The 16,144-nt window shown below is 43.2% G+C and overlaps 1 long non-coding RNA gene across 1 annotated transcript; it reads left to right on the forward strand.

The window, feature by feature from the left end:
• The first annotated feature begins 1,492 nt into the window (after window positions 1-1,492).
• On the forward strand, window positions 1,493-3,719 carry LOC112572532. Its single transcript, XR_003101023.1, has 2 exons — window positions 1,493-1,715; window positions 3,368-3,719. It is a non-coding gene; the product is annotated as an uncharacterized LOC112572532 (long non-coding RNA).
• The last annotated feature ends 12,425 nt before the right edge of the window (window positions 3,720-16,144 follow it).

Consider the following 16,144-nt stretch of genomic DNA (forward strand, 5'->3'; position numbering starts at 1 on the left):
ACATCTCGACTGTCGACATGGAGGACCTGAGAAACTCGTGAAAACAAAGCAGTCGGCGGTGCACAGAGGTTGATAAAGCAACACGCGGCGCCCCGGACCCTCCGTGCGACGGTGAGAACAGCTGTGTGTCTCTAACCAGGGTGGAGGGTGAAGGGTGGAGGGGCGAGGACAAAGGCTGACATGCATTTCCTGTCGCCCCATCAACCTTTGTGATGGCTACCCACCGTCAGGACGCTTTCATTTCCGGAGCGCGCCAAAACCATTACTGGGTCAGCCAGTTTTTTTTTTTTCAAATATTTGAAGTGCGTGGGAGGATTCAATGTTCTAACAGGTACTTCAAGATCTACCCCTCTAAATACGGGTAGGAGGAGTTGTCTCAAGAGGCGTCGGTTCGGGTTTCCTGTTGCCCTGGGGTGGGCAAAGTACGGGTGCAGCCAGTAGACCTGTCAGTCTAAGTGTGAAGTGCTCGATGCTTTGCTGCGCAGCACTAGGTGCACCAGGTCTTCACCATGCTTTCTAAATGTTTCTAAAACTTAAAACTGTTCTACAAGGCAGATTTTGAAACATATTTTCAAAACAACCCGCACCTATGCCATGTAGTGTTCCTCAAGCGCACGAAAATTTGTGTTGACGGGAGCTCAGGGTGTCGTCGTGGGTGGCGGTGTGAGTCGGGTGCATGTGAGAGTTATTTCAGTGAGAGACTACCATTTGCTTGCCCTGTTTACTATGTCTGTCTGAACACCACTTACTCCTAAATGTCTTGTTTATTAAGGGTGCGCTCGACAAACCTGCTCCCCGTCCTAGATATTACCTGGTCTCCCGTGTTCACAGTCTTACTCATTTCGGTATTCATTCACGCGCGTGCGCGAGCACCTACATATTATATATATACACACTGCAGCTACCCCGACAAACAAGAACATTATGATCATGGTATCCAGATAAAAAGAAATCTGTTTGGTTTTCATTATCCTGAATCCGTGACAGCTGAGAAAAGGGATTCATTTCATGTGAAATATGTTTTTTTCTCGGTTCATTGAAACTGCGAAATAGAAAAGTAGCAGAGAGTGCGAGAAAAAAAAAAACCTAATACATAATGGGCAGGTGCGACCATAACTTGTGTGGATTTATTTTCATTACTCGAAATCTACGACACCTACCCACCCACCTTCTCTTTTTCCAACAATCCTTGTCTTTGTTTACAACACACACACACACAGAGTCTCTCTTTCTCTCTCACATTCACACACACACACAGTCTGTCTCACTCACAGATACTGTCTCTCTATCTCACACACATACGCACATACACACGGAGACTAACAGGTATGCATGCCCACCCCTAACCCACCCCGTTCACAGTCACAATCAGGTGTCTGCCAGTCGCGGTCCTATTCATTGGGGTCTTGCAATGGGTATTCGCTGGCAGATATAACACAAGCTATTTAATAAAAGTCATCAAATCTTTCACGAACTTTTTTTTTCAGGGACAAGCTGATTTTTGCAACGACGGGGGCGAGAATGCAGCATCGCAGAGTTCATGGCGAGGACCTGGTGCACCTAGTGCTGTGCAGCAAAGCATCAGGTAGCGCTTCGGACGGGTGACGATATTCCGGAAGTAGCTAATGCACCCTCCTCTCACACACACATGATTCGTCTTAGCATGAGATCGATGCTGGGAACTGAAGGAAGGAGCGCAAGAGAATAAAGAGGAGGTATGGACAGTTTTGCAAAGGAAAAGGTGTTTGGAGGTGGCTAGATTTATCACTGCACGTTCTCTCTCGTTATGTCCTATGCAGGAAATGAAAAGATTAGGGGCTCTGCCCTTGCACTGAATCAGCGCCCAAGCAAATGCTAAAAATAATCAGCGCCCACACACTCGTCCCCTTTTGCCCCTAACACAGTTTTACAAGACTTCGCTACGCCGTGTTAAAGGACCACTGGGGAGCGAAATTTATTTCTGGTGGTTGTATAAACCTCTGTGCAAAAAAACTTTAAATCCGGGTTGAGATATCACCTTTTTTCCACTTTTTTTTTTCTCGACACACACGCCTACAAATATTGTCATATAGACAGAGAGAGGACAACACACTGACGTCAGGGTTGTGCATGGAAACACTTACTTTTGAAGGCCAACTTAAAGCCCTCCTCCTGCTTTCGTCAATAATGTCGTTACCTGAAGCCGTCATCGCTTTCATGGCCTGTGGATATGAACCATGAGACTGTGGACTGTGAAAAAGCAGGACAAGCCTGAGTGGACAACAACTGACCTTTTCTCTCCATCAGACAATCACATCCTTATTCTTCCATTGGATATTTTTTTTATGTTTTGATATTTTGTGTTTTGTAAAGTGCATTAACACGCTACCCAACGAGAACAATCAAATATAATTTTTTTTGAATGACGATGACAAAAAATAAACATTGCGACAGATGGACAACAGCTGAATGCATTATCTTGGTCCAAGCTGGGTCAACTTTATTTATTTATGCCAAGTAGAGCAGTCATTGTGGGTTAGTCTGTCATGTCGCTGCGCCACCTGGTGACATGACTCATCACTAGTACAAACTGGACTTTCAAATGAAGTTCATTGACTTGTACGCATGCTTTTATGAACGGATGCAGGGTATTCACCCAGACTTGGGGAAACAGCATCTTGCAACAAACTGTACACACTGACCCACCAGACATTTAATAGTCAATCGTACCCTCCAACAACACTCATCCTTTCCTCCACATTCTTTTTTACACTAAGCTCTCGTCAATATTGTGTAAAAAAAGCTAAAATTAAAAATGTGTTAGTTAAATTAAAATTTATTGCAAGATGCTATTTCCCCAAATGTGGACGAATACCCTTCATCCGTTCGTAGAAAATATCATTTACCAGCGCACATAATGACAATATATTTAACACTGATATTTATTTCCATGGCTTCCAAGCTGCATCACATATCTGTGTAAATAATTTCTAAGACTGCCTGATGGTGTACTTGTATAAACAGTATTGTATGCACTCAGCCCATGTGATGCGATCCTTACGACCTAAATAAATAACACATTCGTTTGTTCATCCATTTAAAAGGATGTTTGGGTGTGATGATATCTTACACCTCGGCGACTTATTCAGTTTCTTCTGACCTTCCCCCCTGTTTATCAGGCTTCCATTACTTGTGACCTTTGACGACCTGTGGATTATTTTGTGTGTGTGTGAGTTAGAGTAAGTATTTGACCCTTCTATGTAAATTCTATCCAATCAGTAGGATGTACTGCTTGAGGACTGTGTTGCTTTTCTGGTTTTGACAAGCAGTGTGGACTATAAAAGGTAATTAATGTGTGAAGCTCTTCTTCTTTCTGTCTGCAATAAAGTTCTTTGAGTGTGTGGATCAGTCGTTACCTGAAGCCGCCATTGCTTCCATGGTCTTCAGACCTGAACCATAGGATTGACATGGTGGACCGTGAAGAAGCAGGACAAGGCCGTGGACAACACTGAACATCCACAGTTCCTGCAAGATTTATCATTTAAACAGATGTAAAGCCTAAAAGTGTTTAAAATTAAAAAGTGCTGAGCAAGTGACCCCTGAAAGTCCTGGTGGACTGTGAGAGAGCAAGACAAGGCTGAAGTGAACAACAGTGAGCATCCATTGTCATTTTGTATCCATCAGACAATCTTTGTGTGTTATGTTTTGTAAAGTGCATTAAACTCGCTCCCCGACAACAACCATAGTTAAATATTCTTTTTTTTTTTAAATGATGATGAAAATTGCGACAGATGGACACATTGGTTGCTGGGACATTGCTGGTGTAAGAGTTTCATAGCTAGGTATCTAGGTCACTTTATTTTATTTATTCCTGCCAAGTAGAGCAGTTATTCTATGTCAATCTGTCATGTCCCTGTGCACACCTGCTGACATGACTCATCATCAAATCAAACTAAACTTTCAAATGCAGTTCATTGTCCTCCTCACCCGAACCCAACCTTCCTCCCCAATCTGTCGTCTGTCATCTGACTGGCATGTTGATGCACGTGCCAGCGACTTTCACACCTTCTCTCCCCCCCCCCCTCCCCGACCAGCTCACCTATTGGATTTCAACTTTGAACCTGACCTTTCCAGCGGATGTGTGAATACACATTCAGATTCAGATGTACAAAGTCCGGGGCACGTGCCACTACAACAACGCACGCCCACTCATCCTTCTGTATGCGCAATTATTTTTTTCGAGAGAACGCACGCTCGCGAACGCATATAAACACAAATACGGAAAGAAAATAAACAACACACACACGTTAAAAAAAGGAAGTCGAAACCAGAACAAGGACGCTAATAGATTTGCCTTTTCCCCTCTAACCCCCCTACCCAAACTCCCCCCCACTCTTCCGCGTGTTCTCGAGAGGCTCGGAGTTCCTGGTGTGGTGTCTATTCTGAGAAACTAACTTTTCCCAAGATAAAAATTTGAAATGAGGACAACACAGCTCTGACCAACTGACTGCTTTGTTTACAACTACGTCTGTTGTTTACTACATGGGATTCCTCAGTCTCGTTTTCACCTTCGCAGAAAACAACAACGAAACTGTCCTCGGTCTGTCTGGGGATTCCTCTACAGAAATGTTCCCCAGTCTGTGAACTTCTCTATGAACATGGCCAGCCCGTGATGTATACAAACACCTGCGGGTCTCACACTCACGACCATGTCACCAGCCACTACAATAAGCGACGTAGACGTGTGGAGGACGTTTATTCAACGTGGTTGGACGGGAGGAGAGGAAGTTCCACGGCGGGGAAAGTTGAGAGCCCTGACCTTTGCCCCGGATGAAGTCGCTCCACTTTCCAACTTCCGGGCTGCCGACACCGACACGGAAGGAGACGAGACGCGGATAACCGCTCGTTTCAGTGGGGACAGCGGCACGAGGGAGTGAGAAATGTTAATAAAGGAACGAGTTGATGGATAGCTTTCTCTCCTTTGTTTGCTATCGTGTTTTCTTTTCGTTCTTTTTTCTCAGCTGATCTGGTTTTCTTAATCGCCGTATCTCTGACCAGCAAGTCTCTTTGTTGGGGTATTTCTTGCCAAACAGACTATGAATCGACCTACTACTTGCCACTGACCTTTGCCCTAAAAAAAAAAAAAAGCATCCTTCCGCTTCCAGGATACACAGTGCAGCACGTGCATGGATGCTCGCAACCCAGTCTTCTACATTGTGCAGCTCGTACTACACAACACACAGTAGGTTAACTTGTTTAACCCTCTCCCTTCCGTCCTCATCCCCGACTGCAAAATACAAACAACAGTTGTTGTAGGTTGGATTACGGAAGATGGACCTTTTCCTCAGAACTCCCATCACGTGGTATCGAAGCGAAAAATCAGTCACCCTGTCATCGTCCTTGACCCAGGAACTACTGAAACTGTCTGACTTCCGGAGTCGGTTGATGAGGACAGATGAACCTGCCTCGATGAGGTCCCCCCTCCCAAGTTTAGCACCCTCTCATTGTCTTTTTTCAGAGAAAGGAAGCAGACGACTGTTCTCAGGTGTAAATATGGCAGACAATCGGGTACGATTGATTGAGAACCGGATTATCCCACCCCAGCAAAGTTTTGTGAAAAATCTGGTTTAAAAATACCTGTGTGGTGTTTACCTGTGGGCCTGTCATGAAGTACAAGCGGGGTGGGAGTTGTTTTCAGTGAAATTTTGCCTGGTGCTGGGTTTGTACGAGGAACGTGAAGCTACTCAGGTAACTTCCCTGTGATTCGTCCCTAAACTGTAACAGGATCTCTCTCTCTCTCTCACACACACACACACACGCACACGGACACACACACACACACTCACACACACAAACACAAACACACAGAAACACACACACACACACACGCGCATACACGCACACACTCAATGAAGATGACATTTGACATTGAAACTCCACGTTGACTACCTTTCACAGAAATGTTGTTTCATTCCCTCGTTCTTCCACTCATTCTTCCTCTTCCTCTCCCTTCATTGCTTCCTTCCCAGAAATTGTAAAGACACGATGAAGAGCTAACAACCGAGGTTACTATTTCATTTGAACGAAGTGTGTGAAAAAACTTTATCATGATGTGACTGAACACTGATCCATTCCTCTGAGCTGAATTATTTCCATTTTATGTCTGGGATTATCTGATATTCAGAATTCAGAACTCAGTGGAAATACGAGATTGAAGACAAAAATAATGATATCAACCATAACAAGGACTGGTATTATCATTGTTAGACAGAATGTCTTACAGAAGACATCACAGGACAAAAGTATTTCTGTCGCCCGAGCTGTGTTTTGATTTTCATTTAAATTTACATTTCTCTTGCTCAATATTATATTTCATCCACATCTGAGCAAGATGAATGTCGACAGGCTGCAAAATATTTCTGGGAACTTGGCGCTACATACTTCCAGTTGATATTGTAGTGATGATGATGATGATGATGATGATAATAATAATAGGGTTATATGTGTAAGCAGAATACATCTTTTGCCTATTTTCAGTCACTTTTGCTTTCGGTATCATTTGTCAACTAAGTGTCGTTGATGCTGTACTGTAAGAAAAAATAAAAATGTTTTCATTTCGCGGATTACACAAGTGTCTACTATTTCGTCTTGTGGTCTTCTCCTGTTACATCGAAAGCTTTATTGAGGTTCACTAAAGGTCAGTCTGTGTACAGGTAACGAGGACAGACGACAGTTCATTGGAAATGTGGTTTCTTGTTTACTTGCTTTTGTTTCGCACTTTAGAAATTTAAATTTGGAAACAGATATCTTTACCGAGCTTGATGCAGTCATCAGAGAAAAATTACTCTCCACTAAACATTTAACCACAGGCACAAAAACCTAATTAGAAGTTAAACATTTGTTTATACATCTGGCACCAAGAAATAAATGAGAAAACTTCTAGCAAAGGTTAATCATGAAGAGTGACTAGCAATTATGAAAACAAAATGCAGTCTAAAGGTTTCACTGTCACGTGATGTATGTGACCCAGATGCCAGGAGTCTGAGCACAAGAGTACATGGACACAGTGTGCTCACCAGCGCGGCAAGTGTAAATGAGTTAATTAATATTGATATGTTATGTTTGCCATTGTTAGTGTCAGCAATAAATGTTCGGTTGAGGAGCCAGTCATGTATGCAGCTAACGGTTTAGCCATGTGTAACCAGCCCATCAAACTCTTACACACATGTAACCATGGGGTCGCATTGCATGACGACAGGTTAACTATCGGACTGTCTTGCATGAGCGCTCGCATCTCTCAAGAATACAAGTGGGCACAAGAATCATTGACTCTGAAACCAAAGTGAATAACTGAACAGTGCATGTGTGTTGGGGTTTATTGTTCTTGAGTTAATAAGAATTATACTTGGTTTTTAACTTCTTCCGTCGACCTACATCCCTACATTTACACCCCCAGCTCATCGCCCACCCACCCCAATATCCCCAAACCCGTCCTCTTCCTCTTCCATCCCCAGCCCCAAACATCCCGAGGGTGTCGTTAGCAGCCCGACAGCCTGCTTTTCTCCGGTCATCAATATCGTAAGTCTTTTGTTGTGACACCAAACAGCTAAAAATAGCGTGACAGGAAAGAGGATTGAACACCCACGTGATGAGAACTGAACGGTGTCCCTGTTAAAAACGACTTTTGGTAGAGTTCATTGATGTGTCCCCCCGCCACTCTAAGCCTCTAACCCCAGTGATGATGCTGTGCTTTTTTTTTGTGTGGGGGAATAAGGGGGGACGGGGTAGGGAAGAGTTCACTCCCTGAACAGATGGCTCACTTGGCAAGTGGTGCTCTTGGGGTCGTTGAACCGTCATTCATCAAGCCAACCAGTCACCCTCCCGGGAGGTGACCCTCCACACAGTTGTTCCCGTGCAACTTGCATGGAAATCAATGTGCATGCAGCGAACAATTCCACAACCTGTAGGTAAACGTTAGGTAATTGTATTACCCGACAGGTGTAATACCGGGTGGTCGGTATCACAACTAGTCACTGCATCACCTTCTTGTCCTTTATTCGTTATTGGTGCTGAGTGCATTTCGGAGCCTATTCTTTCCCAACACAGAATTTCAACTTTATAGTAAAGCAATGAAAATGATTTTTATCCTTAAGCCAGTGGAGGAATTCTGTGTAGGTAGAAATATATTTCTCTTTTATTGTAAGGAAAGCTAAAGATGGAAGTTTCAATGATTTCGTAGCGGCGGTGAACGGTAAGTGGTTTCGCACATAATACTTACATTAGAAATAACTTCGCCACATGTCTATGTTGTGGAATCCTATATTAAAGGTTACTAGATATAATCAAATGAACTTCTTCCAATTGTTGATTTTAAATCCGTCAGTACAGTGGGATGTCATGGGTTCAGATCTTGCCTCGCGCACACTGTTTTTTTTTCTCTCTCTCTCGCGATGTTTGTATCTGTTTACAGGACTGGCTGCGCTGCCACGAAACAGCCAGGGACCTAAATCATCATCATCATCATCATCATCATCATCATCATCATCATCATCTGAAGCTTTGGAATCTTTATAATGTCCTTTAAATGATGACTATTGCGACTCTGTACTCCTCGAGGAGTAGCAAAAAATAAAATAAACTGAAATAATGATCCCGTGATTGTGTGACAGTTCAAGTGCTTAACGACCACGAAATTCCAGAAACATCCAGAAACATCCAGACACCTTCAGAACAACAGCCGCAAGGCAGATGAATGACAAACACGCCCACTTCTCCGATCAAGCACAAATAAATAGTCATTCAAAACTTGGATGTTGCGGATACCAACAGCTGACAACATGTTGTTGAAAACTGGGGTTTCGCTAGTGGACACCCATGGTTTTATTTGTTGTCTTCAGGGACTCCTGTGATAGCATGGCATGAAGGTCCAGCATAAACAGCGCCCCCTCCATACCCAGGCTCCCCACAGCATTACCCTCTGGTCGCAACTGCGCATGTCACGGGGGTGAGGAAGGGTACACAAGCTGCATGGACAGGTCAGGGATGCAGGAGAACTCCAGAGACAGGTCTTGTCAGGTAAAAAAAATATATTTTTCTCTCCAGTTTATCGTCGTCTTCGTCGTTCCCATGCATCTTATCATGATGATCGTTATATTTATTATCATCCTTAAAAAAAAAAAAAACCCAGACACAACGAAATCGTTTTCAAAGACTAGAATTCATCTGTCGATTCCTCATGTTCATTCCGCCATCCCGATATTTCATTCATGCAAGACAAAGTAAGATCTTTTTGTCTTTGTGGTTTGTTCTGCAGTTCCTTTCTTTCCTTTCATTCAAGTCTTCTTCGTGATTCTTATGCTCGTTAACCTTGGCCATAACTGCTGCTTTCATCAAGAACAACTGAAACCATAGCAACGTTATCTGTAGACGTGAGCAAGGCCGACGAGCACTCTCTCTCTCGATCGTTCGTCTTATCTCAGGATCGTTTCTCGTGTGGGATCCACAGCTGTTTGAAGGCCGCAACCTTCACTCGCGAATCCAGCATGCGTAGTTAGTTCCCTTGTCCACATATCAGATCCCGAGTTGTCGACCCATTACCGCGATATCCAGTGTCGCTGGCATTCCAGCAACGTCATGCATCGCCATGGCAGCGCCATCAGCCATCTTTTTTTGAAGAGTTTATTGTTTATTTTAACAATTTTAAGTGTTTATTTTGAATAAAGGGTAGATAATTGCTAAGAAAGTTATGTCCCCTACACGACACCCAGGATTTTATGTCCAAGCAGTAGCTCAAAGAATCTTCGATCTGATTTGTTTGATGTGGCTGTCTGCGAGTTATTGGCCTTGCCTCCGGATGAGCCTCCCTCAAGCGTTTACCTCCCTTCCCACCTCTTCCCCGAGTGAGTGGTGTTCATTGGAGGAGTGAAGCCAGACACCACATTACCACTGTCACGGTCATTTTCCCTCGGCGCCATACGCAGGCCACCCAGGGTGTTTTCTCGGTTTGTTTGCGTAATCGGCAGCAGGGCGTGCTACCCGCAGTGGCCACAACATCAAAACAAGAGAGGATACCGGGTGTTTAAAGGCCACCCTTGGCCCAACACACAAACAATAAACTTATTGCTGGTGACAGGTGAATACAACATGGCCTGTCATTACTTTGTTTGAAGACTACATTATGATTTTGTGTGTTTGGGGAAACAACTCAGACTGGCCTAAATTCTAACTTCTGACGTCAGTGAAGACTGCAGCCAATGGGAGACCTTCTAACACCTGGTAATAGTACGCAGTCATAAAAGCCAGTCTGCAGTTGGCTGGGCAAGAATCTCGTTGTTAAATGATTGGAATGTCACAAAAATTCAGACTTATTCACTCAGTTGTTGTAATAAGACATCACAATAATTTAAAAAATGCTGTCAGTTGGGCTTTAAGCTTATGTGGACCAAGGAACAAAATTTGTTTCTGTCGAGGATGTTTCCAGAATTGATGCTTAATTTAATCAATTTTTATGTCGGGCATTGTTGGGTAATTTCAGGCTTGTTACGTCACCCAGTTACTGGCAAGTGAACGAACATAGGAAAATGTTTAACAACAAACATTGTGTTTTCTTTCAAAGATGGAACAAACAACAACAACAATAAAAATTAATACATAAAAGATATATGCTACAAGTGACCTTACCTTCTCCGACTTTATCTCAGAAGGTTGCAAGAGTGGGTCAAGGGCTCTAACTCCATCAAAAATTTATTCATCTGGCGACAAAAAAAGAAGAAAGAAAATTCAAGTGCTGACATCAAAGGACTCGACTTAACGTCTTTATCACACCCGCGACCCACTGCCCCCCAATCCCAGACACGCCATCACTCAACGCAGCGCGAGAACGCCCGAACCTACCCCTCGCACCCCTTCCCTAGTTGTCTCGCCTTGTGAGACTGAGATTTAAACTTTGTGTTTGACTCTCAGACATATAAGGCCACAGAGAGACTCGACAACGGAGAAATGAGGTGAGGGTTGCTGATAAGATTTTTAGCGTGTTGCTTTTATTTTTAGAAGACCTCCATCGCGGGGGTGTGCAGATGTACCCTTTGCACTCAGCACTCATTAATCTTCGGTCCAGAGGAGCTGGTGTCGCCAGGGGTAATCATGAACCAGAAGACTATCACAAAACTAATTGCATTCACAGCAATACGATAATTAGCTGCAATAAACGATCTTTGTTTAACCAGAACATGGTTACTTATTTTGGAAGATGGCGGACTGCGTAACCAAGGTAACCAAGACTACTTTGATGACTGGGTTACTGGGTCAGGACCGTCCGCCGTGCAAAGTAATGACCAAAAGGTTGGGTGATAAAATAAACATTGATAAAGTTCTATGGCGTGAGTGGCGCTCACTAAGTGCCCCCTGGGTCACAACCCAGTTTACTTAACCCTTTTAAGTGAGTTTTTTTTTAATGTTAAGACTTATCGAGACTTACCTTACCGGACCCAAAGATAAGACCTTGTGGGTCGGGGGAAGGTATGTGAACTTGAAATAGAAGTTAATAAAAGTAATTGGTTTTGAATCCCTTCTTATAAACGCGGTTATTACGATGTACGAGAAGAAACCTGCTCGTGCACTCCATGACCAGACAACACAACATCCATGTCCTACGAAGTCTCATAGAAATATAATAAACAGCTCAAAATCCCACCCGGAGAGTTCGCTGTTCATTCATTTCATCTCTCTCTCTCGGTGATCTACCGTGCGGGTTTGTTTAAAATTTTGTCTGCGAGTTGATGACTAGATGTGACAAGTCGCTTATTGTCAGTTGGGATTATCTATCAATGTTCACAAGTTTGCACCAAGACTGGTTGGGGGGAAATTAATTTCTTGGTAACACAAACAGACGAGAAGTAATTAGTGCGCGGGCTCGAGCGTGTGGATGAAAAGATCAGTCTGGTCTGTGGGACTGGGTGCAGCTCGACCGGCAGTGGTTTTGAAAGGGGTGGATGGGGTTTTGATAGGGGTGGATGAGCGTTTTGATAGGGGTGGATGGTGGTTGTGACATCCACCGTCAGAAGCTGACGGTTTGGTGGGTTGGGACACGTTTACTGAGCACCTATCACCAGTGCCGGTGGTTGGAGGGAAATTAGTTCTTGGAGTAACCGATGCAGTTACCTTCATTCACCGAGGAAGCAAAGAGAGAGAGAGAAAAAGACGAATTATGGGTAGGGGTAACATACTTCAGTGCTTGATACAAGCAGAAATCTGTATAAACTTTGTTTTTTCAAACCAGTGTTTCCATGGTAACACGCAGACTGATATCGATAGTCAGGACAGAGATTTATTTCACAAGAAATTGAATCGTAGGCCAGGAAAAAAAGTTGTTACTTTTTAATTTGTGATAAAGTACCCTACAATAAATTTCTACCTTTAGCCAGCTAACTTGTGCAGCCGCCGCTTTCGCTGCTGTAGCAAGATGGCCGCCGTAGAAGTCCACAGAAACTGATGACGTCACTCGAAGCGCCCTATTAAGGTTCAGAAAAGTGAACATTGAATAGCTGCTCAAACTTACTCTTAATATATTCTTTCTTCAGCAGCTAAATATGTGTATTGTTTACTTCATTAGAGATTAAAATCAAACACACAAACGAACACAATCTTTCACACACACACTCTCTCTCTTGCATACACACATACACGCGCGCACGTACCAAGTGAAACGTGGAGAGAATTAAATACACTTTCGCACGCATGCGCACACAGGGGGGCCAGGGTGTCTGCTCGGTTTAGTTGCCTTTCACATTTTTGCACTCTCTCTATCATTGTTGCTAATCTGGCGAACAACGTGTTCAGCGAACCGTGAATAACGTATTTCACCTACTCGCACTCACACAAAGGAGGAGTGCAGCGGGCTGCAATGGGATGGGGAATTAATGGCGGTGTCGATGGAAGTTATTGTATCAGCTCCATCAGATGCAGAACTTAAGTCGAGCTCAAATGATTTGTGGAAGTGACTTGCCAGCTGTTTCCACCACTTGTTTACAAATAAAACAACAACAACAACTAAACAGCCAAATGATTTCTCAATAACTTCTGCTTGAGTGTTTGTTAGTCTTTGTGTCTGCGGTTTCTCTGTATGCAGGGACACGTTTGAAAAAATAAATAAATTTGTAAATAAATCAGACCAAAGTTTGCCCTTTGAACCATTTTCTTGTACCTTAGAGACTGAGTCAGTAGTTGGAGGATGATCAGGCCTCTGGCTACAGGTCAAAAGCCATGAAGAACACATCCAGAAAAAAGGGAGACCCCGAGCTATGGAAGTAAACCAGTGTTTATGTCCTGCCCTAAACACGGTGAACCACTAAAAGTTCACCTCCGAGAGGCTCTACCTTGACCTTTGTCTTGTTTCGAGTTCTCTCCCTGCCTCAAAGTCGAACCTTCCTAACAATATTCTCAATTTCTTTTGGTAATCTAACCCCCTCCTCCTCATCCCCGCCCAACGATAATCTTAAACGGAAGCATAGAATTTTAACACGTTGTAAGCATCATCGATGAATCATCGAATCTTTACCTTCTCTTCATCGTCTTGGACTCGCACGGCTCCTCCCCCGAGACCACCACGCTGACCTCACTGGACTCAAAGCACCATGGGAATGAAAACATAAAACTGGCATAAAAGGTAATCTCGTCCGACAACGCAGCCTACGCGAGAATCACGTGCCTGCTGCGATGCCAGGAAGCTGCAGCCGAGCATGTCCTACCTCTTGGTCATGTCCTGCGCATGTCAGAGCGAGGCAATGCACCCCGCCTCTCTCGCCCACCCCTACCCGCTGCACGCAGGTCCTGCATTCTTGAAATGCCCTTCCTGGCGAGATTCCCGCGTTAGTGAGATGAGTTGGTCCTCGGACTCCAGCTGTCGTGGCGCCCCCTGGCCTGTGACGTAACGCGGCCCCGAGTGCGTATTAGTGGCAGCGCTCGGCCTACTGAGAACGCCAGGGTTCATGACGCATGCGCAGCCATAAAGTTACCCCTCGGGGGAAAAATGACCGAAGGGGTATTAATTAATCATCATTGTCACGAACCAAACGGAACAAAGATTGCCAGACATGCGTGCGTGCGTGCGTGCGTGTGTGTGTGTGAGAGAGAGAGAGAGCGGTTGTTTTATTTTGCGGTCATTGAACCCCACGATGGTTTAAGTGTTCCTCACACGGTGCAACCAAATATTAAGTGAATTGGGCTGTCAAAAACTATTTAATAGTCTGCACATTTTTCGTTTGTTTTGATTTTTATTACATGATATTTCTCTGAACACTTTGAGTATACGCACGCAGGAATTTCAGATTCAGGATTTCAAAACCCATTTGACTGACTCGCACTTACCAACCGTCTTAAATTCTAGTCAACCGTTGTTACTTTTCCTGGCCTCCCTCCTCTTATTATTGTCTAACTTGCATCTTTATTTGTAATTGAGAAATTTAATGAACACTTTCTTCCGTCTCAGTTTAATGGTCACAAATTCATTCTTCTTCGGCTCATCCAGAAAACTATTACTTAGCCCAACCTTAATTAGACGGTTACATCTTCAACCCTCTGCCTTCTGACAAAGTAAGGAGGTATTAAATAATGCGAGAACAAAAAGTAATCAAATGCGACACATGATAAACAAAATAATGGCGATGTGTCTTGTCTTGTTTAATAATGTTCTCGGCATTCACTGGTTTACATGAGATATTAAAAAAAACAACTGTTTTGGAACCTTTTACAGCGGTTTTTATTATATACAATTTTATTTTATCGTATGTTCTTGATGTCAACAGAAATTACATTTAATTGTTTCCTTATGGTTTTTAATAGTTCTGCACTCAATACGTCGGTGAGACAATGAGGAAAACGGTTGGTTGAATAAATCGCAAGTGGTCCTGTGGAAGACACCAGTTGTAGTGGTTTATCTCCATTCACCTTGAAGTCGGCTTCTTGAGGTGAAGAGAGAGGACATCAAGTCCCTTAGAGTCAAGGGAGGTCACTTGTCCGTGATAAGGGCGAGAACTGTGACTATTTTCCAGAAATATGACCAAGGAAGTTATTAAGGGCGGTAACAGTCTCGTGGAGGAGGAGGAGATGACGATTTCTGAAAAATGAAGATAGAAGGAGGAAGTAAATCTTCGTTGAGACAATATGAGCTTGCACTTAAAAATCTCTTTGCTCTTGTTTTTTTTTCAAAACGTGGGAGCAGTTAAACATAGTCATCAAACATTTGAATAAAAGCTTTAAACATTTTGAATGCTAAAGTAAATGTATTTATAGTGAAAAAATTCGAATTATTCCAGTAACTTGTAAATCGTTTTGTTTGTTTGTGTTTTGTTTTTGGTTTTTTGTTTGTTTGTTTGTTGTTGTTGTTTTTTTTTGTTTTTTTGTTTTTTGTTTTTTTTTTGTTTGTTTTTTTTTTGCTGCTGTGTGTATTTTAATGCTGATGCTGGTCTAAACATTGTATTTCTTTTCTAGAATATTCATCACTCACAGGCATTCACTGATTGACTGTTCGTTCCTTTGTCCCTGGTTTACAAGCTGCTAGAAAATTGCTTTCATTCCGGTCTTCCAGATCATGAACACCACTCACCCAGTTGTATGTCATCATCTTTTTTGTTTTGTGCGAGATTCACGAACGACAAATTATTTTTCTTTGGATTAACCTTCTTAAACCAGGAAGCTAGGAACTAGCGAATCAGAAATCTGTTTTGCTAATCCCCGCACATCTGGTTACCAAATGTTTGTTTACAAAATATAACTGTCCTGATTTAGTGGAGAACGGATCCAGTCTGCAAGTACTGTCGGCTTCCTTGCAGCTGTTACATCGCCATTTTCTGAGTATTAGCTTTGTTTTGGAACTATCCATGACAGAGAACAAAGACTTCTCCGATCTCCTCGTTTTTGCACCGGGAAGTCGTAAATGTAACAATCAGCTTGCGAGTTGTTTTATTATTATTGGTATTTGTCACACCCCAGTGAACGAACAGAAAGGTTGGTGAAACTCCAGGGATTGGAGCAGACGGAGGATCCTCACGGAAGTCGGTGTTTTGATTCTTCAAAGCAAACAAGAGTTCAAATTCCTGTTGAAGCTGATGGGCTTAGTCTATCACGAGAGACTATTTATCCATGTCTCAGGGACTAAAACTGTTCAATG

Source organism: Pomacea canaliculata, linkage group LG9 (genome assembly GCF_003073045.1).
Source record: "Pomacea canaliculata isolate SZHN2017 linkage group LG9, ASM307304v1, whole genome shotgun sequence".
NCBI lineage: Eukaryota > Metazoa > Mollusca > Gastropoda > Architaenioglossa > Ampullariidae > Pomacea > Pomacea canaliculata.